Raw genomic sequence first — 26,077 nt, forward strand, 5'->3', positions numbered from 1 at the left:
CTGTATTGTAAGGAAATATCATTGGCAACGAGAAACTGGGATTTAAACCACGCGAGCATGGCCACTAGCAGCACAGAAGAGAGGTACTGTGTTGGTGATGATTGGGATGACTTTATTGAGAGACTACAGCAAAGTTTTGTCAATAAGGAATGGTTGGGACAGGATTCGGTCGACAAACGCAGGGCTCATCTCCTGATGGTTTGTGGATCCAGAACGTACTCCCTGATGAAGGACCTTCTAGTGCCAGAGAAGCCAACGGACAAGACATTCAAAGAGCTCAGTAAGTTTATCAGGGAACACCTTAAACCGGCGAGCAGCATGCACATGGCGAGACACCGGACTTACACCCACCGGCGGTGAAAAGGGCAGAGCGTTCCAGACTTTGTGGCAGATCTCTGGCAACTGGCGAGCCTATGAAAGATCCCAGATGCATGCAGAGCGGAGATGCTGTGAGGATTTTTTATTGAGGGCATCGGACACGCTGGGGTTTTCAGGAAACTGATTGAGACCAAAGACTTGACTTTGGAAGCAGAGGTTCTGATAGCCCAGACATTTATCTCGGGAGGAAGAGGCCAGAATGATATATAACAAAAATCTTCGCTCAAATGCGACAAACGACCAGGGAGTCAACATTGTTAATGTGACACACAGTTCTCTAGGCAGACAAGGGCAATCGGACATTCCCCAGCATGTAGTCGAACCCAAAGGGGGAATTCAACAGAGATAATGGCTAGCTGAACGGTGATTCATGCCATCGCAATGGACAATGCAGCCAGTAATGGGGCCATCAACACCTGTTAATGGTGCGCTTAATGACATCTACAGAGACAGTCAGAGACGATCGACTGCTAATGGACCTTTTGTTTCCAACAACGGGGCCTCTTGCTCATTCTGGAGGTGTGGAGGCAAACACGCAGCCAGAGCTTGCAGGTATCAGCAATATACCTGCAGAAACTGCAACGTCAGCGGTCACTTGGGCGTATGTGCAGGAAGCTTGCAGCCAGGTTGATGTACGAGGAAGACGGGCCCGATGTAAGTCCTACGAGGCCAAATGAATACTGGGGGAAATCGCTGGAAGCTGAAGTTCAACGAGATTATGTGGAGCAAATATACAGTTCATATACCAGGACGCCACCGATAATGATGAAAGTGCTCCTCAATGGCATCCCAGTATTAACGGCACTAGACACGGGGGCCAGCCAGTCCCTGATGAGTATCAAACAGTTCGAAAGGTTGTGGGTGTCCAAGGCCAGGAGGCCAAAATAATTTCCGATTGACGCATAGCTACGGACATAAACAAAGGAGATCATTCCGGTGCTCGGCAGCACCACGGTAGTCGTGACCCACAAAGATTCGGAGAACAGGTTGCCACTCTGGATTGCCCGGGGGACAGTCCCACACTACTGGGGAGGAGTGGGCGTGCTGTCATGAACTGGAAATGGGGCGATGTCAATGCAATTTCTTCTGTGGAGCACGTATCATGCTCGCAGGTGCTGGACAAAGTTGACTCCTTATTTCAACCCGGCATTGGCACTTTCATGGGGGCCAAGGTAGTGATTCACATAAACCCGAACGCCAGGCCAGTACACCACAAGGCTAGAGTGACGCCGTACGTGATGTGGGAAAAGATAGAATGCGAATTGGACCGCCTGCTGAGGGAAGGCATCATCTCGCCAGTCGAATTCAATGACTGGGCGAGCCCGATTGTGCTGGTGCTCAAGGCGGATGGGTTGGTCAGGATATGTGGCGATTACAAGGCCATCATTAATCGGGTGTCACTCCAAGACCAGTATCCACTACCAAGAGCGGAGGACCTCTTTGCGACGCTATCCGGTGGCAAACTTTTTTCAAAATTGGACCTGACCTCAGCTTACATGACGCAGGAGTTGGCGAGTGAGTCAAAGAAGTTGACCACCATCACAACACACAAGGGGTTGTTTGAGTATAACAGATGTCCATTTGGGATTCGTTCGGCCGCCGCGATCTTTCAGCGAAATATGGAAAGCCTCCTCAAGTCGATTCCAAGAATGGTGGTTTTTCAAGACGACATCCTCATCACGGGTCGCGATACTGAAGAACATCTCCACAATCTGGAGGAGGTGCTACGCAGAATGGACCGAGTAGGGCTGCGATTGAAAAAGGCGAAGTGTGTCTTCTTAGCTCCGAGGTAGAATTCCTGGGGAGGAGGGTAGCAGCAGACGGGATCAGACCTATTGCATCCATAACAGAAGCGATCCAGAGAGCACCCAGACCCTATAACACGATGGAGCTGCGTTTGCTCCTGGAGCTCCTGAACTATTTTGGCAAGTCTCTTCCCAAATTGAGCACGCTGTTAGAGCTGCTACATGTGCTCCGAGGAAAAGGTCGTGATTGGGTCTGGGGGGATAGCCAGGAAAGGGCTTTTGATAAAGCACGCAATTTGTTATGCTCCAACAAACTGTTAACGTAATATGACCCATGTAAGAAACTTGTTTTAACGTGCGATGCATCGTCCTATGGGGTCGGGGGTGTGTTTTGCAGCATGTGAATGCCACTGGTCAGTTACAGCCAGTAGCTTATGCCTCCAGAAGTCTGTCCCAGGCAGAAAGGGGCGACAAAATGGTAGAAAAGGAAGCACTAGCATGTGTATATGCAGTAAAAAAAATGCACCAGTACCTGTTTGGCAGGAAGTTTGAGCTGGAGACAGGTCACAAACCCCAACGTCCCTTTTGGCCGACAACAAGGCCATAAATGCGAATGCATCTTCCCGCATACAGAGGTGGGCACTTACGTTAGCCGCCTATGACTACACAATTCGGCACAGACCGGGCACTGAAAACTGCGCCGATGCACTCAGCAGGCTCCCACTAGCCACCACTGAGGGGGAAACTGAGAATGATGCTGAGATGATCATGGCTGTTGAAGCTTTCGAAAGCGAAGGCTCACCTGTGACAGCCAGTCAGATTAAAGTCTGGACAAATAAAGACCCGCTACTGTCTTTAGTTAAGAAATGTGTCCTGAATGGGGACTGGGCAGCCACGTACGGGGGATGCCCTGAGGAATTTAAACCGTTTCATAGGCGCAAGGATGAACACTCGATTCAGGCCGATTGCCTAGTGTGGGGAAACCAGTAGTCATGCCCCAGATGGGCAGAGAGGTGTTCATCAGAGAACTTCACAATAAGCACCCGGACATTGTCATGTTGAAAGCAATTGCCAGGTCACATGTTTGGTGGCCAGGGACAGATGCAGACCTGGAACTTTGTGTTTGCAGGTGCAACACATGTGCTCAGCTGGGCAATGCATCCAGGGAAGCCCCCCTTAGCCCCTGGTCCTGGCCCGCCAAGCCATGGTCATGCATCCATGTGGACTACGCAGGTCTTTTCATGGGAAAAGTGTTTTTGGTTGTAGTAGACGGCTACTCCAAATGGATTGACTGTGCCATTTTAAATTCAAGCACATCCTCTGCCACGGTAGAAAGTCTACAGGCAATGTTTGCCGCCCATGGTCTACCGGACGTCTTGGTCAGTGACAATGGCCCGTGCTTCACAAGCACTGAATTCCAGGACTTCATGGCAGGCAATGGAATCAACCATGTCAGAACGGCACCTTTCAAGCCAGCCTCAAATGGCCAGGTGGAACAAGCAGTGCAGATCATCAAACAGGGGATGCTCAGAATCCAAGGGGATTCCCTACAAAGTCGCTTATCATGTCTCGTGTTGGCCAATAGATCCCGACCACACTTGCTTACAGGGGTTCCATCCGCAGAGATGCGAATGAAAAGGACGCTCAAAACCAGGTTATCCCTTATACACCCTACTATGAAAGAAATTGTTGAGAGCAGGCGTCAGTCACAATATGACTACCATGACAGGAATGCGAGGGCGAGATGTATTGATGTCAATGACCCTGTTTTTTCCTTAATTATGCTGCAGGGCCCAACTGGCTTGCAAGCACTGTGATTGCCAAAGAGGGGAATAGGGTTTTGGAAGTTAAACTTACCAATGGACAAATCTGTCGCAAACACGTGGATCAAACTAAAAGGAGGTTCAGCAACCCCATAGAAGAAGCAGAGGAAGAACACGACGTAGAGTTTACTCCACCACAGTTGACCGAACACCGGAACCAAGTGAAGGCGAGCCCAGTCACTGTGGGCAGTCCGGAGAGGCCTGAGGCACCGTAAACAGCAAACACTCAGGCCAGTGCCCAACAACTGGAGCCCCAACTCAGGCGCTCTCCAAGGGAGTGTAAACCACCAGAGAGACTGAACATGTGATCCCAATAAGACTTTGTGGGGGAGGTAATGTCATGTATTCAACTATCATTGTAACCCATGCATAAACTAACCTAAGTTGTACACCTTGACAACATTGACCACAAGGGGGTGAACTTGTGAGAGACACTCCTAACCTGGACTTTCAGGTATAAAAGGGGAAGCTCCACCCACCTTCATCACTTGAGGTCTTGGTAATAAAGGTAACTGATCACAGAGTGATCTTCTCTCAACTATGGGCCTCGTGTGCATTTATACTGTAAAGTAAGGATAAATCACAGCCTAATCCCATTTTCTTACTCTTGGTCCATTGCCTTGTAGGTGACGGCAGTTCAAGTGTATACCCAAGTGCTTTTTAAATGTGCTGAGGGTTTCTGCCTCTACCATCCTTTCAGGCAGTGATTCCAGACCACCTTCTGGGTGAAAAATGTTCACCTCAACTCCCCTGTAATCCTTCTACCAATTACTATAAATCTATGTCCTCTGGTTATTGATCTCTCTGCTAATGGAAATAGGTCCTTCCTGTCCACTCTCAGGGCCCAAGTTTCCGGTTCTGGCGAAAATGACGCACCTCCGATACTTACGTGACCTGCCTGGGCTCGAAAGCGTGCCGGAATCTTCCCGAACAATTCTCCAGTCCTCCTGGAGCTTGGCGTGGCGTGGCGTGGTGCAATGGTGTCTCCCTGGGGTGGAGCAAACCTATCGCAGTCTGCAGGGGGGCGGGGCTAAGCCCCTGCGTGTCTTTCTCAGCCGGCTCCCTTGCGCGTGCGCGGAACAACATGTGCGCATGCGCAATGGGACCTCAACCTTGGCAATCGGCCATTTAAAGGGAGAGCGGAGCACTCATTTAAAGCTAGCTGGGATTTTTGGTTGCAGGTAGGAAAAGGAGTAAACATTATTTTACTGATTCTTGTGCAAAGGAGTGCTGCAACGGTGCTGCATAGGTGCAAGCAAGGACATTTAAAGGAAGAATGTGGCAGACACACATTTAAAGCTCGCTTGGATTTTTGGTTGAAGGTAGGAAAAGGAGTAAAAATTATTTTATTGATTCTTGTTGTGCAAAGGAGTGCTGCAAAAGTGCTGCATAGTTGTAAGCAAGGACATTTAAAGAGAAAACGTGGCACTCTGTTACAGCGAGCTGTGTGATTTTTGGGTGCAGGAAGGGAAGCAGTGAAAAGTCTTAAGTGATTCTTGGAGTGCAAAGGGGTGCTGCAAACATGCATGCAAGGAAAGGACTGTGTTTTTAAAAATCACTGAGTGGAAATCCAGTACCTGTACAGCAATGCAAGAACGTGCAGCGAGAACAAAAAACGTCTTGCATGATGAAGTCGAGACACTAGTTAATGTCATTGAGGGGAGATGGCAGGAGCTGGACACCAGCAACAGAGGCCGCACAAAGGTGGCACACAAAGAAATCAAGAAACGCTGGGACCTAGTTGCAGATGAATACTGCGCAGCGCTGATTACCAGGAGATCTGGAGCCCAGTGTAAAAAGAATTGGCAGGACCTTGGTCAAGTCGTTAGTGTAAGTAATATCTTCCTTTTCTCAATGGAATTGCAATTGTAAATGTGACCAGCTGTACATGTCCCACCCAGCAGAAAGGCACCCTCTCTAAATAGTTATATTTTCAACATTGCAGAAGAAATTGGCTCACAACAAAAGGGAAAGAACACAATCAGGAGGAGGCCCGCCAAATCTGCACCCACTGATACCCTTGGAACAGAGGGTCGCTGCCATGATGAGTCATGCCTGGAGAAAGGCAATCAGTGATGCACAAGCTGGGCCCACACGCTTGGGAGAGGGTAAGTCCTGAAAATGCATCGTGACCCTTCAAATCATCCTGCTGCCTAGCCTGCTATGTGCGAGACTATCTATGTCACCCATCCTGCCCACTCTTGTGGTACTAACCATTTGACTGTTCAGTTATATTTTGCAGAACATGATGTCACTCTAAAGATTCAGAGGAAGAGTCGGATGCATGCGATCAAGACCAAAGCGTTGGGGGTGGGGAGGAGGGGGGAATGGATCAGGGAAGAATGTCGATCGTAACATGGATCAGTCCATAGTGCAGGGCCTCACTATCCCAGAGAATACCATGAATTCTCCTCCAATATTCCACTCCTTCATCCACCCCCCATCCTTGCGTGGTGCTTTAAGTTCTGATGCGGCATGTCATCCTCTCCTCACGTACCCATCCGCGCTTAGTGATGTAAATTCTGGTAAGACGTTCCATGGTTTCACATTCTTCGAGGTAGAGAGTCACAGTGGTGGTGGTGGAATGCAGCTTGGAACATCCGGTTCCCCATTATCAGAGGTAGAGAGTCCCAATGGTGGTGGTGGAATGCAGCTTGTAGCACCCAGGGTCCCATTATCAGAGGTAGAGAGTCCCAATGGTGGTGGTAGAATGCAGCTTGTAGCACCCAGGGCCCCATTATCAGAGGTAGAGAGTCCCAATGGTGGTGGTAGAATGCAGCTTGCAGCACCCAGGGCCCCATTATCAGAGGTAGAGAGTCCCAATGGTGGTGGTAGAATGCAGCTTGTAGCACCCAGGGCTCCATTATCAGAGGTAGAGGGGCACAGTGGTGGTTGTAGAATGCAGCTTGTAGCACCCAGGGCCCCATTATCAGAGGTAGCGGGTCACGGTGGTGGTGGTAAAATGCAGTGTGGAACACCCAGGGCCCCACTGTCAGAGGAAGCGGGTCCCAGTGGCGGTGGTGGTGGAATGCAGAGTGGAACACCCAGGGCCCCACTGTCCCACCCTGAGCCTCGCACTGGAGTTGTGCCACGAGACAGAGCCGGGGGGAGAGGAAGGAGAACCCGAGTAGACTCTCCTGAGATGCAGCGTTCAAAAATGCGCTTGACGTTATTGCATTGGGTGTGGAGGGCAATGACCTTACCGTTCACTGGAGGGCACCATCAGAGGGGTTGGTGAAAAGTTGACAGCGCTGTATGGGCAAATAGCAGTTATGCCACGTGAACTGAGTGCGGGAATTGCTGGGGCAGTGCAAATGCTGGCAGAGGCCATCAGGTAGTTAGCTGCTGCAATAAGCGCACATCTCCCGGCCAATCAAATGTCCCTCCCACTGCAATCCCAGTATCAGCTTCTGTGGAGATCCAAGCTGGGGCCCCCACTCTCTCCCACCTACCCTATCTCTTCCCCTACCCTCCTCTCTCCCCCCACCACCCCTTCTCTTCCCCTACCACCCCTTCTCTTCCCCTACACCCCCCGCCCCCATGAGGCAGTGCACATGCACCGAGATGTGGATGAGAGCTGGGTGCAGCCTTTCTTTGCTGTTGGTGTTGATGTCGTAGATTTGTTGCCACTGTTGTAACTGTTTTCAAATTGAAATTGTGTACTAAGTTTTGTAACTTTACAAGTATATAAGTGATCTTAGAGTTTTTAAGTGATCTTAATAAGTTGTTTAAATTTACTGCGTTAAAAGTTATCTTAAGGTTTTTCAGTGATTTTGTTCACAAATTAAAATTGTTTACTAAGCTTTCTAACTTTAAAACTGTATAAGTTTTTGGGGTTGTTAAGTGATCGGAAAGAGTCATATCAAATTTGATAGAAGAATGATTTTATTGCACTAAAGTAAAGTACATTGTAAAGATTTCAATGAAATATATTGTACATTGAAACTGAATCATGACAAGAATGCTTTTATTATTATTGCACTAAAGTAAAGTACATTGTAAATGTTTCAATAAAGTTTATTATTTAACATTACAACTGATTCATGGTCCATTATCATACCAAACACAACATTTAGGAACACCTGCAAAAGATAAACATCCCTCACCCCTTCAGTCATGCCTGCCTCCCGCACCTAGCCATGACCGAGGGGCGTGCTGGTGTGGTGTGTCGTGGCTTGGAGATCTCTCCTGCTGCAGTGGGATGGTGTCCGTGGACCGAGGAAGCCAGCGACTAATTACCTTACAGTATCTGAGACACACAGGTCGGTCCTGCTGCTGGCTGCGAGGGGTTGGGTTGGGAGCTGGGGGCAGGGAGGGGAAGAGTGCTGTTGGGAGTGCAGGAGTGAGGAGGGACACATGGAGCGACGGGTTGGGAGGTGGGTGAGGGGGGGGCGGATGCGGGGGGGGAAGAGTGCTGCTGGGGATGTGGGAGACAATGGTGGGTTTTAGGGTGGTTTACAACACCTTACTCTAACAGCCAGTCCCTGACAGAGGCACAATGCCAAACAGTTAGTTTTACAAATGAGGTGAATCATTCAAGTAATAGGTTTAATGGGGTATGATGATTTCCAAAGGATCAAATTAGCCATAATTAGGTGTTGATGTGCCTGCCTCAGCCGGAAGCCTACACTTGTTTATTTATAAAAAGAGAACCAACTATCTTCATTCAGCAGACATCAAGCAAAATATCATCGAAAGAGGTTTAGGCCATGTTAAGTGATGTGTTTAATGCTTCAGTCCTTTTTGTGTTTAATTCCCACCCTCCGTCTCCGACTGTGCCTGCACAGAGCTTAACTCTAGGTAAGGTTGTTCAGAACTTATAAAAGTGGGCACTTACTCCATTCTAAGTTAGTTTGGAGTAAGTTTTCGCTGCCGAAATTTGCAAAACAGGCCTGAGTGGCTGGACACATCGCCTTTTGAAAAAGAAATACCTGAACTAAACCAACCTAAACTAACTCACTAGAACTGGAGCAAACTAAGTGCCGAGAATTGCAATTTCTAACATACTCCAAACTAAACTAGTTGCTCCAAAAAAATAGGAGCAACTCCACCCGAAACTTGGGCCCCATGCCCCTCATAGTTTTATACACCACCATTAAGTCTCTCCTCAGCCTTTTCTGATCCAAATAAAGCCACCCAGCCTATCCAATCTTTCTAAATTAAAAAGCAGAGCCACAAGGGTAATAATATCTGGATTACTACGTGAGCCACGAGCAAATTTGCATAGGGTAAATAAGATCAGAGAGATGAACGCATGGCTCGAAAACTGGTGTGGGAGAAATGGGTTTCGGTTCCTGGTGCACTGGCAACAGTACTGGGCTAAGAGGGAGCTGTTCTGTTGGGACAGTCTTCACTTGAACCGTGCTGGTCCCAGTATCTTGGCGAATCGAATAACTAGGACTGTAGAGAGGGCTTTAAACCAATTAGTGGGTGGGGGGGTTCAGGTGAGCGAACATGTAAAAGGTCAAAGAGAAAGGCGAAGGCATTAGAGCAGGGTGGTGATCATAGAAACATAGACATTAGGTGCGGGAGTAGGCCATTCGACCCTTTGAGCCTGCACCGCCATTCAATAAGATCATGGCTGATCATTTCCTCAGTACCCCTTTCCTGCTTTCTCTCCATATCCCTTGATTCCTTTAGCCGTAAGGGCCATATCTAACTCCCTCTTGAATATATCCAATGAACTGACATCAACAACTCTCTGCGGCAGGGAATTCCACAGGTTAACAACTCTCTGAGTGAAGAAGTTTCTCCTCATCTCAGTCCTAAAAGGCTTACCCCTTATCCTTAGATTATGTCCCCTGGTTCTGGACTTGCCCAACATCAGGAACATTCTTCCTGCATCTAACCTGTCCAGTCCCATCAGAATTTTATATGTTTCTATGAGATCACCTCTCATCCTTCTAAACTCCAGTGAATACAGGCCCAGCCAATCCAGTCTCTCCTTATATGTCAGTCCTGCCATCCCGGGAATCAGTCTGGTGAACCTTCGTTGATCGGGGAGTTGATAACCAGAGTGACAGGAAGGGACAGAATGTATAAAAATAAGAGTGTATCAGAAAGTGGGGTCAAAGCAGGCAAACATGGTAAAAAGACAATTACAAGCTCTTTATCTGAATGCAAGCAGCACTTGTAACAAGATAGATGAGTTGATGGCACAAATAGATATAAATGGGTATGATCTTGTAGCCATTACAGGGACATGGTTGCAAGGTGACCAAGGCTGGGAACTGAATATTCAGGGATATTTGACAATTCAGAAAGATAGTCAAAGGAAAAGGAGATGCGATACTCTTTTAATAAAGGATGAGATCAGTGCAGTCGTAAGAAATGATATTGGCTCAGCAGTTCAAGATGTAGAATCAGTTTGTGTGGAGATAAATAATGTGAAGAAGTCACTACTGGGTGTAGTCTATAGGCTCCCTAACAGTAGCCATGCTGTTGGACAGAGTATAAATCAAGAAATAATGGAGGCTTGTAAGAAAGGTACAGCAATAATCATGGGCAATTTTAATCTTCATATTGATGGGATAAATCAAATTGGCAAAGGTAGCCTTGAGGAAGAGGTCATATAGTGTATCCAGGATGGTTTCCTTCAACAGTACAGAGTGGAAACCAGGGAGCAGGCTATATAAGATCTGGTACTGTGTAATGAGACAGGATTAATAAATGATCTCATAGCAAAGGAACCTCGAGGAAAGAGTGATCGTAGCATGGTTGAATTTCAAATTCAGTTGGTGAGAAAGTTTGGTCTCAAAACTCTGTCCTGATCTTAAATGATGACGATTACAAAGGTATGAAGGGACAGTTAGATAAAGGGGACTGGGAAAATAGATTAAAGTGTACGACGGTTAATAAGCAGTGACAGACATTTAAGGAGATATTTTATAACTCTCAATAAAATATATTCCAGAGAGAAGGAAAGGCTTTAAGAGAAGGGATAACCATCCGTGGCTAAATAAGGAAGTAAAGGATGATATCAAATTGTAACCAATGGCATACAATGTTGCCAAGATTAGTGGGAGGCCAGAGGATTGGCAAATGTTTAAAACCAGCAAAGGGCAACTAAAAAGATAATGAGAGAGAGGATGAGAGAGAAGATGGATTATGAGAGTATACTAGCAAGAAATATAAAAACATATTAAGAGCTTCTACAGGTATATAAAAAGGAAGAGATTAGCTAAAGTAAACATTTGGTCCCTTAGAGGATGAGACTGGGGAATTAATAATGGGGAACAGGGAAATGGCAGAGACTGAACAAATATTTTGTATCAGTCGTCAGATTGCAAGACACTAAAAACATCCCAATAATACATAATCAAGGGGATATAGGCAGGTGGAAACATAAAACAATCACTGTCACTAAAGAAAAAGTACTCGGTAAAATGATGGGACTAAAGATGGACAAGCCCCCTGCAGCTGATGGCCTGCATCTTAGGGTATTAAAAGAATTGGCTGCAGAGATAGTGGATGCATTGGTTGCAATCTAACAAAATTCCCTGGATTCTGCAGAGGTCCCAGCGGATTGGAAAACCTCAAATGTAATGCCCCTGTTTAAAAAAGAAGTGAGACAAAAAGCAGGAAACTACAGACTAGTTAGCCTAACATCTGTCTTTGGCAAAATGCTGGAGTCCATTATTAAGCAAACAATAACGGGACATTTGGAAAAACATAATACATTTGGAAATGCACCGTCAAGCAGAGTAAGCACGGTGTTATGAAAGGGAAATCATGTTTGACAAGTTTGCTGGAGTTCTTTGAGGATGTAATGAGCAGGGTGGATAAGGGGAAACCAGTGGATGTCATGTATTTGGATTTCCAGAAGGCATTCAAAAAGGTGCCACATAATAGGTTACTGCACAAGGTAAGAGCTCACTGGGTTGGGGGTAATATATGAGCATGGATTGAGGATTGGCTAACTAACAGAAAACAGAGAGTCGGAATAAATGGGTCATTTTCCGGCTGGCAAACAGTAACTAGTGGAGTGCCACAAGGATCAGTGCTGGGTCTTCAACTATTTATAATCTATATTAATGACTTGGATGAAGGGACCAAGTGTAATGTAGCCAAGTTTGCTGATGATACAAAGATGGGTGGGAAAGCAAGTTGAGAGGAGGACATAAAGAATCTACAAAGGGATATAGACAGGCTAAGTGTGTCGGCAAACATTTGGCAGATGGACGATAATGTGGGAAAGTGTGAGGTTATCCACTTTGGCGGGAAAAATAAAGAAAATTATTATTTAAATGGAGAGAGATTACAAAATGCTGCAGTACAGATGAACCTGGGGGTCCTTGTGCATGAAACACAAAATGTTAGTATACAGTACAACAATAATCAGGAATGCAAATGGAATGTTGGCCTTTATTGCAAGGGGGATAGAGTATAAAAGCAGGGAAGTCCTGCTACAACTGTACAGGGTATTGGTGTGACCACATCTAGAGTACTGTGTACAGTTTTGGTCTCCTTATTTAGAAACAGAAATTTACAGCGCAGAAGGAGGACATTTCGGCCATCATGTCCGCGCAGCCGACAAAGAGACACACGGTCCTCGATCATCGGGCCTTAAGGTTACATTTAAACCAATGAATAATGGCGGATAGATAAAGAGCATCTGACTCAACCAGTCTGCCCCACACAATTGCGATACCCCATGTATCGCAACATTTTACACTCCACCCCACCCGGAGCCATGCGATCTCCTGGGAGAGACAAAAAAGCGGTAAAAACCCAGACCAATTGTAGAAAAAATCTGGGAAAATTCCTCTCTGACCCATCCTGGCGATCGAAAATAGTTCAGGAGATCACTCTGGCCATATAAGATTCCATGATGTACTTACCATCGTGTCTGCACCAGCCAACAAGAGGTTATCCAATTTAATCCCACTTACTACCTCTAGGTCCGTAACCCTGCAGGTTACGGCACTTCAAGTGCATATCCAAGCACCTTTTAAATGTGGTGGGAGTTTATGCCTCCACTATCCTTCAAGGGAGCGAGTTCCAGACCCCCACAACCCTCTGCATGAAGAAGCTTCCCCTCAAATCCCCTCTAAACCTTCCACCAACCAGCTTAAACCTATGGCCCCTCGTAATTGACCCCTCCACCAGGGAAATAGGCCTTTGCTATCCACTATATCCAGGCTCCTCAACATTTTTTACACCTCAATGAAGTCTCCCCTCAGCCTCCTCTGTTCCAAGGAGAACAAACCCAGCCTACCTAATCTGTCCTCATAACTAAGATTCTCCATTCCAGGCAGCATCCTTGTAAATCTATGCACCCTTTCCAGTGCAATCACTTCCTTCCTATAATACGGTGACCAGAACTGCACGCAGTATTCCAGCTGTGGCCGAACCAGTATATTATACAATTTAAACATAACTTTCCTGCTCTTGTATTCTATGCTTCGGCCAATAAAGGCAAGCATTCCATATGCCTTCTTAACCACCTTATTCACCTGACCTGCTACTTTCAGGGGTCTGTGCACAAACACTCCCAAGGTCCCTTTGTTAATCTACATTTCTAAATGGCCTACCATTAAATGTGTATACCATTTCCTTATTAGCCCTCCCCAAGTGCATTAGCATACACTTCTCCAAATTAAATTCCATTTGCCACTATTCTGCCCACCTGATCAGTTGATTGATATCCTTCTGCGGTCCATGACTTTCCTCTTCATTATTAACCACACAGCTAATTTTAGTGTCATCTGCAAACTTTTTAATCATACACCCTAGATTCAAATCTAGATCATTGATGTATACCACAAAAAGCAAGGGACCCAATACCGAGCACTGTGGAACCCCACTGGAAACATCCTACCAGTCACAAAAACATCCATCAATCATTACCCTTTGTTTCTTACCTATAAGCCAATTTTGGATACAACTAGCCACTTTACCCAGCATCCCATGGGCTTTAACCTTCGTGACCAGTCTACCATGTGGGAACTTATCAAAAGCTTTGCTAAAGTCCATACACACTACATCGTACGCACTACCCTCATCGACCCTCCTGGTTACCTCCTCGAAAAATTCAATCAGGTTAGTCACGATCACGAAACACGATTTTCCCTTAACCATCATAGGCAGTACCTCGAATTGAGGAAGACTTGTGTTGGGGTAAAAAGAAAACTTCCCTTCTTCAAGGTGGACTTCCTGATATAAGGAATCAACACCCACCCATAAAGCGACCACGGAATCACGCAGACGAAACCTCAGTTCAACCAGTTTTTATTCAAGCATGCAGGGGAAGAGTTTTGATGAACCCTTCTAAGAACAGAGGTTTCTACATCGAAGGTTATACATTTTATGAGGTGTACGACCCTCCTACCAAACCATCGATTGGCCTACTGCTTATCAGCGAAGTTACATTGATTCGTTGACCCTTATCAGACTGGCTCTGAGTGGTTCCCTCATCCTTTCCATCTTCCATCATCTGTCAGTTTTTTGGGCTATGTTTGTTCAGTGGTGTCAACTTTGCCTCAGTTCCTCATGATGTTTTGATTAACCTTGTTTCCCAGGGTGGTGCCTCCTTAGCCCTCTCCCAAGAACTCGAGTCAAAACTACCAGTCAATACTATAATCTATGTTCCCCAAACAGCTTATTCTACTGTCCTTGGCAAGTGTTGTTTGTACTGAATCTTCCATCAGTCTGTGCTAGGGTTCAACGCATTTACCAGCAAGCTTTGCTTTTTAGCTGTTCTCCATTTTAAAACTCATTTGTAAGTGAGTTTTATAAGCGAGCTATACATGCATATAAGCGAATGCCTACTTCCACTTTGGTGACACTATTTTATCCCCTTACACTACTATACCCCTTTACAATCCCTCCTTATGGCCCTTGGCAAATGCCCAAGATAGGCCATTTCCCAATCTATTCCTCATGGGTGAGCCTCTAGGGTTGTCCTTTCGCTTGGGTAGCGCTACCTCCGGAACTGCAGGACCCACCTGTCAGCTTTCCCATCAAGGTAATACAAGATAAGTCCTTTTGGCAGGACTGCTTAATTTTTCTTTATTCAGTGTTTTTTACTATAGTTCATGCTATGGCCTGCCTCTTACATCGGTTACACTTTTTACAGGCTAACAATAGCAAGATGACCAATATGATCCCTTGCACTACAACCAGTACATGTGACACTATCCATATCCACGGATGCACTTGCACATTGAGCACAGCATTTCCTCAGTGTTCTTTCACAGTTTGTCTATGTCTTCTATCAGGACTATATACTTCAGTCTTTGACTCCAAATATCCTGCTCCAGTCGAGTTTGTTCCTCATTCAGTTCGGTATCGGTTCTCCTTGCAGCCCGATGGCCTCCACGTACCCTTCTCAGATAATGTCTATTATTGCCTCATTGATGGTTTCTTCCTTTAGTTCATATAGTTTATAATTTAAATATGTCTCATCAAGCGGGGTAAAGCAGAAGTCAGTATTCATGATATCTCCCTTATTTGTGACCGTCATTTCAGTTGTCATGGTGCTCACACATCATTCCCCATTTCCTTGTGGAACAGCAGTAGTTTGGTAGTCTCATGTTGGGGTGACCAATATGATCCCTTGCACTACAACCAGTACCAGTGTCAAGGTGCATCCGTCAATTTGGCCATATCCACAGTCGTCATTCGTAGTGGATCTCGACATAAAATAACTTGGTTATTTTTATAACAACCATCTATGCTGAGACTCTTAGTACTGTTGTTCTCTTTAATTACATATCTGGATAGGTAGGTCATGGTAACGCACGCAAGTTTGATTTCTTGTTTCCCCTATATTGTCTGTTTGGTATACGGGATCTCTCTTTGTCACATAATACTGTGATATTGATAGTACAAAACCGATTATAGTTAAATGTCCGGTTGCACATCTGACCTTTGGGACTCAAGCATGACTGTTTCTCTGCACCTCACATGCATGTTTTTGTCCAAGGTCCAGTTGGTAAATACATCAGGTGTTATCCAATCTGGCATCTTTCCATTTTGAAGTTGCTCTCGGTTATGTTGTGTACCACTGAGTAACGATGCTCCGTACCCTGCGCAAACTATTTCTGTCTGTATGGTTCTACTCAAGTTTCTTTCTGCTCTGCCCATCGAATAGTTCTGGCACGGTCTCGCAATGCGTGGGCTACTTGTAACAATTCCCTCTCCACGCCACTACCCAGTTGTGCCTGTACCCTTTCATTATCTTCATCCCGATTATCTATCGTGTGCAGGTCTATAGTGTTTACCGTCGCAACTCCCGCCGCGTATCCCAGGCCTACCATTTCTAGTATCCCTCTTTTTCCCTGGTCCTGCTTTTTACCTGACCCTCTTTCCACTTTAAACCTCATGGTTTTTGATTCAGGACCTTCAAGTGCTCGCAGGGTCAGGTTTTTATCCCCCTTTTGCCCCAGCGTTCATAGTTGGACACGTTGGTGGCATTGGGGGTGTGGTGGTCGGGGGCCTGGTAGTGCTCACTGTTACTAAAGTAGTTGGTCAGGCCATGGTGGCGGGTCTGTCTCAGGAAATAACCCTCCAGTGCCATTCAGAGTAGGAATTGTAGGATAACTCAGATGAATATGTGGCTTGAGAAATGGTGCAAGGGGGAAGGATTCAAATTCCTGGGACATTGGAACTGGTTCTGGGGGAGGTGGGACCAGTACAAACCGGATGGTCTGCGCCTAGGCAGGACCAGAACCGATGTCCTAGGCGGAGTGCTGTTGGGGAGGGTTTAAACTAAAATGGCAGGTGAATGGGAATCTATGCAGGGAGGCAGTGGGAAGTAAAAAGGTGGCAGAAGCAAAAGGTAGGAAGGAGAAAAGCAAGAGTGGAGGGCAGAGAAATCAAGGGCAAAAATCAAAAAGGGCCACATTACTACATAATTCTAAGAGGACAAAGAGTGTTAAAAGAACAAGCCTGAAGGCTCTGGGTCTTAATGCAAGGAGCATTCATAATAAGGTGATTGGGATTACGGGAACATGGCTCCAAGGTAACCAAGGCTGGGAACTCAACATCTAGGGGTATTCAATATTCAGGAAGGACAGACAGGAAGGAAAAGGAGGTGGGATAGCATTACTGGTTAGAGAGGAGATTAACGCAATAGTAAGGAAGGACATTAGCGTGGATGATGTGTCATCTATATGGGTAGAGCTGCGAAACACCAAAGGGCAGAAAACATTAGTGGGAGTTGTGTACAGACCACCAAACAGGAAATTAGGGACGCATGCAATAAGGGTACAGCAGTTATCATGGGTGAGTTTAATCTACATATTGAATGGGCTAAACAAACTGGTAGCAATATTGTGGAGGAGGATTTCCTGGAGTGTATAAGGAATGGTTTTCTAGACCAATATGTCGAGGAACCAACTAGAGAGCAGGCCATCCTAGACTGGGTCTTGTGTAACGAGAGAGGATTAATTAGCAATCTGGTCGTACGGGGCCCTTTGGGGAAAAGTGACCATAATATGGTAGAATTCTTCATTAAGATGGAGAGTGACACACTTAATTCAGAGACTAGGGTCCTGAACTTAAAGAAAGGAAACTTAGACGGTATGAGACGTGAATTGGCTAGGATAGACTGGAGAATGATACTTAAAGGCTTGACGGTGGATAGGCAATGGCAGACATTTAAATATCACATGGATGAACTACAACAATTGTACATCCCTGTGTGGCGTAAGAATAAAAAAGGGAAGGTGGCTCAATCGTGGCTAACAAGGGAAATTAGGGAAAGTGTTAAGTCCAAGGAAGAGGCATATAAATTGACCAGAAAAAGCAGCAAACCTGAGGACTGGGAGAAATTTAGAATTCAGCAGAGGAGGACAAAGGGTTTAATTAGGAGGGGGAAAATAGAATATGAGAGTAAGCTTGCAGGGAACATAAAAATTGACTGCAAAAGCTATGTGAAGAGAAAAAGATTAGTGAAGACGAATGTAGGTCTTGCAGTCAGAATTAGGTGAATTCATAATAGGGAACAAGGAAATGGCAGACCAATTGAACAAATACTTTGGTTCTGTCTTCACTAAGGAAGACACGAATAACCTCCCGAAATTACTAGGGGACCAAGGATTTAGCGAGAAAGGTGAACTGAGGGAAATCCTTATTAGTCAGGAAATGGTGTTAGGGAAATTGAAGGGACTGAAGGCCAATAAATCCCCAGGGCCTGATCGTCTTCATCCCAGAGTACTTAAGGAAGTGGCCCAAGAAATAGTTGATGCATTGGTGGTCACTTTCCAACATTCCATGGACTCTGGTTCAGTTCCTATGGATTGGAGGATAGCTAATGTAACACCACTTTTAAAAAAAAGAGGGTAAGAGAAAACAGGGAAATATAGACCGGTTAGCCTGACATCGATGGTGGAGAAAATGCTGGAATCAATTATGTAATAGCAGCGCATTTGGAAAGCAGTGACAGGATTGGTCAAAGTCAGCATGGCTTTATGAAAGGGAAATCATGCTTGACAAATCTTCTAGAGTTTTTTGAGGATGTAACTGGTATAGGGGCTAAGGGAGAACCAGTGGATGTGGTGTATTTGGACTTTCAAAAGGCTTTTTACAAGGTCCCACACAGGAGATTAGTGTGCAAAATTAAGGCACATGGTATTGGGGGTAATGTATTGATGTGGATAGAGAACTGGTTGGCAGACAGGAAGCAAAAAGTAGGAATAAACGGGTCCTTTTCAGAATGGCAGGCAGTGACTAGTCGGGTGCTGCAGGGTTCAGTGCTGGGACCCCAGCTATTTACAATACACATTAATGAATTAGACGCAGGAATTGAATGTAATATCTCCAAGTTTGCAGATGACACTAAGCTGGGTGACAGTGCGAGCTGCGAAGAGGATGCTAGGAGGCTGCAGGGGGACTTGGACAGGTTAGGTGAATGGATAAATGCATGGCAGATGCAGTATAATGTGGATAAGTGTGAGGTTATCCACTTTGGTGGCAAAAACAGGAAGGCAGATTATTATCTGAATGGTGACAGTGAGTAAAAGCGGAGGCGCTACAAGACCTGGGTGTCATGGTACATCAGTCATTGAAGGTAGGCATGCAGGTACAGCAGGCAGTAAAGAAAGCAAATGGCATGCTGGCCTTCATAGCAAAGGGATTTGAGTATAGGAGCAGGGAGGTCTTACTGCAGTTGCACAGAGCCTTGGTGAGATCACACATTGAGTATTGTGTGCAGTTTTTGTCTCCTAATCTGAAGAAGGACATTCTTGCTATTGAGGGAGTGCAGCGAAGATTCACCAGACTGATTCCCGGGATGGCAGGACTAACATATGAAGAAAGACTGGTCGACTAGGCTTATACTCATTGGAATTTGGAAGAATAAGAGGGGATCTCTTTGAAACATATAAAATTTTGACGGGATTAGACAGGTTAGATGCAGGAAGAATGTTCCCAATATTGGGGAAGTCCAGAACCAGGGATCACAGTCTAAGGATAAGGGGTAAGCCATTTAGGACTGAGATGAGGAGAAACTTCTTCACTCAGAGAATTGTGAACCTGTGGAATTCTCGACCTCAGGAAGTTGTTGAGGCCAGTTCGTTAGTTATATTCAAAAGGGAGTTAGATGTTGCCATTACAGCCAAAGGGATCAAGGGGTACGGAGAGACAGCAGGAATGGGGTACTGAAGTTGCGTGATCAGCTATGATCATATTGAATGGTGGTGCAGGCTCGAAGGGCCGAATGGCCTATTCCTGCACCTATTTTCTATGTTTCTATGTTTCCAACACCATTCATAGATGTCTGTACATTGGGAGGGCGGGCATATCTTCTACTCTTCCTTCCCTTGTTGGGATACTCCGGAGAATTGCGTGAAATTTGGCGTGCACCTTATCTGCACCCCTTCCCGCAGGTGCAGTATCTTTGTACCCCCCTCCTGGTTATTAAATACACCGCGGTCTTAGTCACGCTAATTATTCATCCCGTATTACTGGCCCATCCCCTATATCATTTTGTTTCCTCATTTCGTTGTTTTATGCCCATTATTCCGATGCTGCAATTTAAGTCCACTGTTGCTCCGTCCGTCACTGTCAGCGTTTTTGATTCTTTATCACAACTAATGTCGCCCGAGTCCCTGTAATACAGGCCTCGCTGTCCCTCAGCCTGTTGTCCTTGATATGAAAATGAGTTCCCCCACGTTGTTCCCACGAACACCAGAAACCGGCAAAAACAATATTTCCCAGTTAGTTCGTGACTATGTTTTTCAACTCGGTGCAGTGTTTCCACTTGCTAATACCCCTTATAACTACGCAGGCGGACGTGTCACTTACCGTTCTCACCATCACCTGACTGCCTACTTGGGGTATTTGGACCTTCTGTTCTTTAGTGTCATTCTCTAAGTCCTTGATTACTTGTTGATCTCTAGTTTGCGCTTTTAAGTCATGTAACTGCTTACAGAGTTCCATCACAAACCTCCGTATCCTGTCTATATAAGGTTCTACGTCCTCACTGCCTGTAACAAGACTTCTGGCAGTCTCATAGCCCTTTCGGTCATTAGTTCAAAGGGAGTCAGTCCTGTCATCCAACTAGGGATTGCCCTGAGTTTCATCAGTACTTGGGGTAACATGTCTACCCATCCCTTTCCAGTCTCTTCGATTGCCTTGGCTAGTGCCTCTTTTAAGGAAGTTTCCGGATGGTAGTAGAGCGCAGGCCTGTTTCATTTCTAGTGGCGAAAGCTTCTACCCACTTCGTAAGCTGGTCTATTATAACTAAGCAGTATGTCTTCCCCTTGTTACTGGGTAATGGTCCAGTAAAATCTATCTGTAAGTTTTCTCAGGGTCCTTTCGATCGGAGCTGATGTCCCCGTCTGACCTTTACTTTCTCTCTTGGGTTGTATTTTACGCATGTCATGCCCCTTCTAAGGTGGTTCTCTATATCTCTACCCATTCCCTTTCACCACCAGCATCTGGACATCGAGTTTATCGTTGGTTCTACCTGTATGGACTTGCCCGTGTATAAATTTAGTAGGCTCCACTGGATGCATTCTGGGACCGCCACATTCCCGTCTTTCCTCCATACCCCATCGGTCCCTTGTTGGGTTCCTCCCAGCTTCCACCTCTCCTTTTCCAATGGAGTGGCTTCTCCCTGTACCTGAAGTATTGGCCTACCTCCTGATGTCATGTATCCCCGTCTATGCCAGACTATCATATAATCATGCACTACTCGAAAAGCATACCGAATGTCTGTATAGATGTTTACTCTTTTACCCTCAGCCATCCTCAGAGCCTTGGTGAGAGCCACCAATTCAGCCACTTGAGCCAATAGACCCACTTCTAGCCATCCTTCCCTTCCAACCTATCTGATGCTACCTACCATTGCCCATCCCGTTCGTGACATCCTGTTGATATAGCGCCGGGAACCATCTACGTATAGGTCCATGTCTGCCTCCTCAAGCGGGGTTTCACTAGCCTGACTACTTCCCTCGTCTTCTCCTATCTCCCTCCATAATGATCCACCCTGCAGAGTTGTTACAGTTGTCTTTTATTATTGTTACCGTCCCGTTGCGGGGGTGGTAAGAGCATTGCTTCCCACCTAGCCCCTCGCGCGTCGGATATCGGTTTTAGCCTTCCTGTGTTAAGCAATTCTACTAATGTGTGCTGGGTATGTAATTGAGTCACCACCGCGTTAAAATGATCTTTACAGTGGTATGTATCAATGTGGAAAGGCCTATTCTGGTCGGGTAATCTCAGGGCTGGAACACTTGGTGGGAGCTCGTTTTAACTTTACAAACGTCGTTTCCTGATCAGGGCCCCAGTCCACTGGCTTTTGGGAGGGTTTCTCCCCCTTTGACCAGGTCCTGTATAGGTTGGGCCATCTCGGCATATTCGGGGATAAAATTGTGGCAATAGTTTAATAGCCCTTGTACCTGCCTGACCCATTTCATGGCCCCTGGCCTTGGCATTGATTTAATAGCCTCCTTTCTGTTGTTGGGCATTTGTCTTTTTCCTTGTGTTACGATGTATCCTAGATATGTTACTTCGCTCTTTCCATAGTCTTTATAACCATTATAATTTATTTATTTTCCTTCTGGCACATGGGAAAACATTCACTTCCAATTAAGAAACCCAAATTAATAATGTCCAGTATTATTTTTAAATTTCATGCAGCGATGCTAAAGTTGTTTGGTGAACTAAATAAAACAGCTGTCAGTGGAAAGGGTTAACTGCTTTGCAGGCTTGTAAGAAGGCGTAATTCTTTTTTTTAAAACCTTTCCTCTATGAGAAACAATTGATCTCGGTTTTATAAAAGTTTTCAAACTGGACATTTACTTCACTGAAGTAGAAACTTTCCTGTAATTTAAAATATCATTTTCCAAACAATCAAATGGCACCTTTATTTTTCGTGGCAAAAATCATTATCAACATAGAGTATCTTTTATCTCTTTTCCAATGTGTTGAAAGTTTCAAATTTACACTTTGAAAAGAAACCGGAATTTCACCGTGGCCACAATGAAAGTCCGGTTTTCATTGGTTAATTACCCACAATAATCCAATTAAACCAATATCTTTTTCATTTTCTCCTTTCTTCAGATGCCTTTCCAATGAACTGTAAAAATACTGAATTAGCTTTGTATCTAACCAACATTTTACACAGAAGGCTTGTAGCTCTGAGAAATTGTTAATTTAAACTACATAAGACAATCGCCATTTTTTGTACTCTAATTAATCCGTTCAATTTGTTTTTCTTCTGGCAACTGTAACTTCAAGGTTGAAGTTTTATCTTTTGTTAAACACATCCATCCTTTGTGCATTTCATGTCTGAAAAGTTGAGGAGCTAAAACAGACATACAGACAATCATTTCTCTTTCAAAAGACCGGCTTTCAGACAAATGAAAAATTCATTAACTCCCACCTCAAATATTCCACAGTCAAGAAAACTTCCACACAAACATTTTCATTTAAAGACAGATATTCACATTAACTTTTCATTCAACACAGCTTATCTTTCTCTTCCTCAGCACAAAAGCTGAAGCTTCTGTGTCAGTTTTATTTTTCAGCAACTTATCCTTGCATGCCATTTCTCATCTGGTACATCTACCCCTCTACCAGATTCCATGTACTGTTTCCAAGTCCTTGGACTCCTCTAACGTCTGGCTGGACTAACAATACTGATTGCCTCGCTAATCTGGTACCTTGGCAACTTAAGTGTCGGTTTTAACTTGTAAGTTTTTTATTTGATTATTTTCACATTCTTTCCTGCTAGCATTTATACCCGAGACCCTTCTGGTCCATATATCAGAGACTCCTTTTGTCTTCATTCCATCCCACTGGCCAGTTTTTCCTAAAGATGCTGGGGTCAGCACCCACTGCCTCTTTAGGTTGTATTCCTTCTTATTTGCACCGCACACGATCAATACTGGCTTCTCCTTGTTTTATTATGTCACCCGTCACGTTATCCTACCTCGGTCTTCGTCCTTCCGTGGTTTGCTATAACTTAGTTGTTTATACCGATTACCTCCTTCAGGTGATCCAGCTCTGCAGCTGGTACAAAAAAGAATAGTCACTGCAATAGCTGCCACATCACCCGGGATGGAGTGTCTGCACCCTGCTCACAGCGCCAAATGTTGGGGTAAAAAGAAGACTGCTCTGCTTTAAGGTGGATACCCTGATATAAGGAATCGACACCCGCCTGTTAATGCGACCACAGAATCACTCAGATGAAACCTCAGTTCAACCGGTCTTTATTCAAGCATGCAGGGGAAGCGTTCCCGAATTAACCTTCTAAGAATAGAGGTTTCTACATCGACCGTTATACATTTTCTGAGATGTGCGACCCTTCTACAAAACCACTGATTGGCCGACTGCTTATCAGCAAAGTTACATTGATTCATTGACCCTTATCAGACTGGCTCTGAGTGGTTCCCCCATCCTTTATATCTTTCATCACCTGTCAGTCTTCTGGGATGTGTTTGTTCAGTGGTGTCAACTTTGACTCAGTTCCTCATGACGTTTTGATTAACCTTGTTTCCCAGTATGCTGCCTCCTTACCCCTCTCCCAAGAACTCGAGTCAAAACTACAGTCAATACTATAATCTATGTTCCCCAAACAGTTTATTCTACTGTCCTTGACAAGTGTTGTCCTGTGCTGAATCTTCCATCAATCTGTGCTAGGGTTCAACGCATTTATCAGCAAGCTTTGCTTTTTAGCTGTTCTCCATTTTAAAACCCACTTGTAAGTGAGTTTTATGAGCGAGCTATATATGCATATAAGCGAATGTCTGCTACCACTTTGGTGACAGTATTTTTTTCCCTTACAATACTATACCCCCTTACAATTTGCTCCCACTCTAAAAATGAGTTTGTAGTTGACTGAACAGTCCAATACGAGAACCACATTCTCTGTCACAGGTGGGACAGACAGTCATTGAGAGAAAGGGTGGGTGGGACTGGTTTGGCGCACGCTCTTTCCACTGCCTACGCTTGGTTTCTGCATGCTATTGGCGATGAGACTCGAGGTACTCAGTGCCCTCCCGGATGCAGTTCCTCTACTTAGGTGGTCTTTGGCCAGGGACTTACAGTTGTCGGTGGGGATGTTGCACTTTATCAAGGAGGCTTTGATGGTGTCCTTGAACCATTTCCTCTGCCCACCTTTGGCTCATTTGCCGTGGTGGAGTTCCGAGTCGAGCGCTTGCTTTGGGAGTCTCGAGTCAGGCATGCAAGCAGTGTGACCTGCCCAGCAGAGCTGATCGAGTGTGGTCAGTGCTTCAATGCTGGGGATGTTGGCCTGGTTGAGGACGCTAACTGTCGAGGAAATTTAGCTTAAATTAACTCAGGCGGAGACTTTCAGAATTGCACTTCGAGAGAATTTTATTTTTTAAAAAGCGAGATATCTCGGAGAGCCTGCTTGGACCGTACCAAGGCAGAAGACTCTGCTCTACAAGCAAATTGTCCCTATCTTTATACAGAAATAGAATACAGAAATAGAAAAGGAATCTTATTCATTAGTTCCGTGAGTACAAAGGTCGTCTCGGGAGGCACACACTCTATCTGTCCTTGCATAATTCCTCCCTGTTCACAGTCTGATAAGCAGAATATCAGGAGACTCCCTTTTAATACCAGATAGTCATTTAATTACATTTCTTAGTTTCAAGACTAAAAAGTGTGGGTATTGTTCTAGTCCTATTATTTCTTCAAATATAGCAGAAACAGAATTTAACCCTTCCCTTTACCATAAGCCATAGATTCATAGATTCTTTCTTCCACAATTCCCTCCTTGTTGATCTTTTTTTTAACTTTCAGATCAACACAATTTCCTATATTCTCTTCTTGCTGAAAAGGGGGTTCATACCCTTCAGGATAGGGTCGCATTTTGAGATATTCGTCTTCATCAACCTTTTCCTCTAAGCGACTTAACCTTCCTTTCATGCACACACTTTTCCTTTTTATTTCGGAGATCAGGCCTATTAATTGACTCATTACATTTTTTAATTTTATCCACATTCTGCAAAGGATTATTAATAATACAAGCATAACCACACCTACGATTACTATGGGGTGTATAGCAAGCTTCAGTACTGCTGTAGCTTTTGGGGACCATCCGGTAAACACATCCCACCAGTGGTGTACTGTCAAAGAGGTGACTTCGTCTGCGATTCTCACTAGTTGCCCCTTCTTGTAACTCATTTCGACTCTAAATTGGTGGATGTCTCTGCCTTGCTTTGACAGAGCTTCCTCAATTTTCTTGTCATTCCGTATCAAATTGTGCAGTCTGGTCAAATTAATTACAGGGGGTAAGGGATCAATCTTGTGCATAATCAGATATTTTTCTACAATTTGCCACTGCCCAAAGGTATAAGTTCTTTTTACTTCAGGGTCATACAGGGTGTAGACTCTTCTCACGCATTTATTAATGGGGGGTTTATACAAAATTCCATTCAGATAGACAGGTTTATTTCCTGTCACACAGATCTCATTCTGTCCTATTTCCGTAATATCAGTGTCATTTGTTGGCTTTAATTCCCATTTACATACTCCAATGGAGTGCTGCAGTGAGCATGGTTCGTGTATGGCGGTCTGATAGGGACATACTATTCCGAATGGCCACCTAGCACATCCCCTCTGGTGATGTGTCATATTCTTCTCATCGACCCAATCTCCTTTAAATTCTGGGTACCAGAAGTTCTGTCCAAACAGCTGGGGCATTACTTGGAACTG

This window comes from Pristiophorus japonicus, unplaced genomic scaffold (genome assembly GCF_044704955.1).
Source record: "Pristiophorus japonicus isolate sPriJap1 unplaced genomic scaffold, sPriJap1.hap1 HAP1_SCAFFOLD_242, whole genome shotgun sequence".
Taxonomy (NCBI): Eukaryota; Metazoa; Chordata; class Chondrichthyes; family Pristiophoridae; genus Pristiophorus; species Pristiophorus japonicus.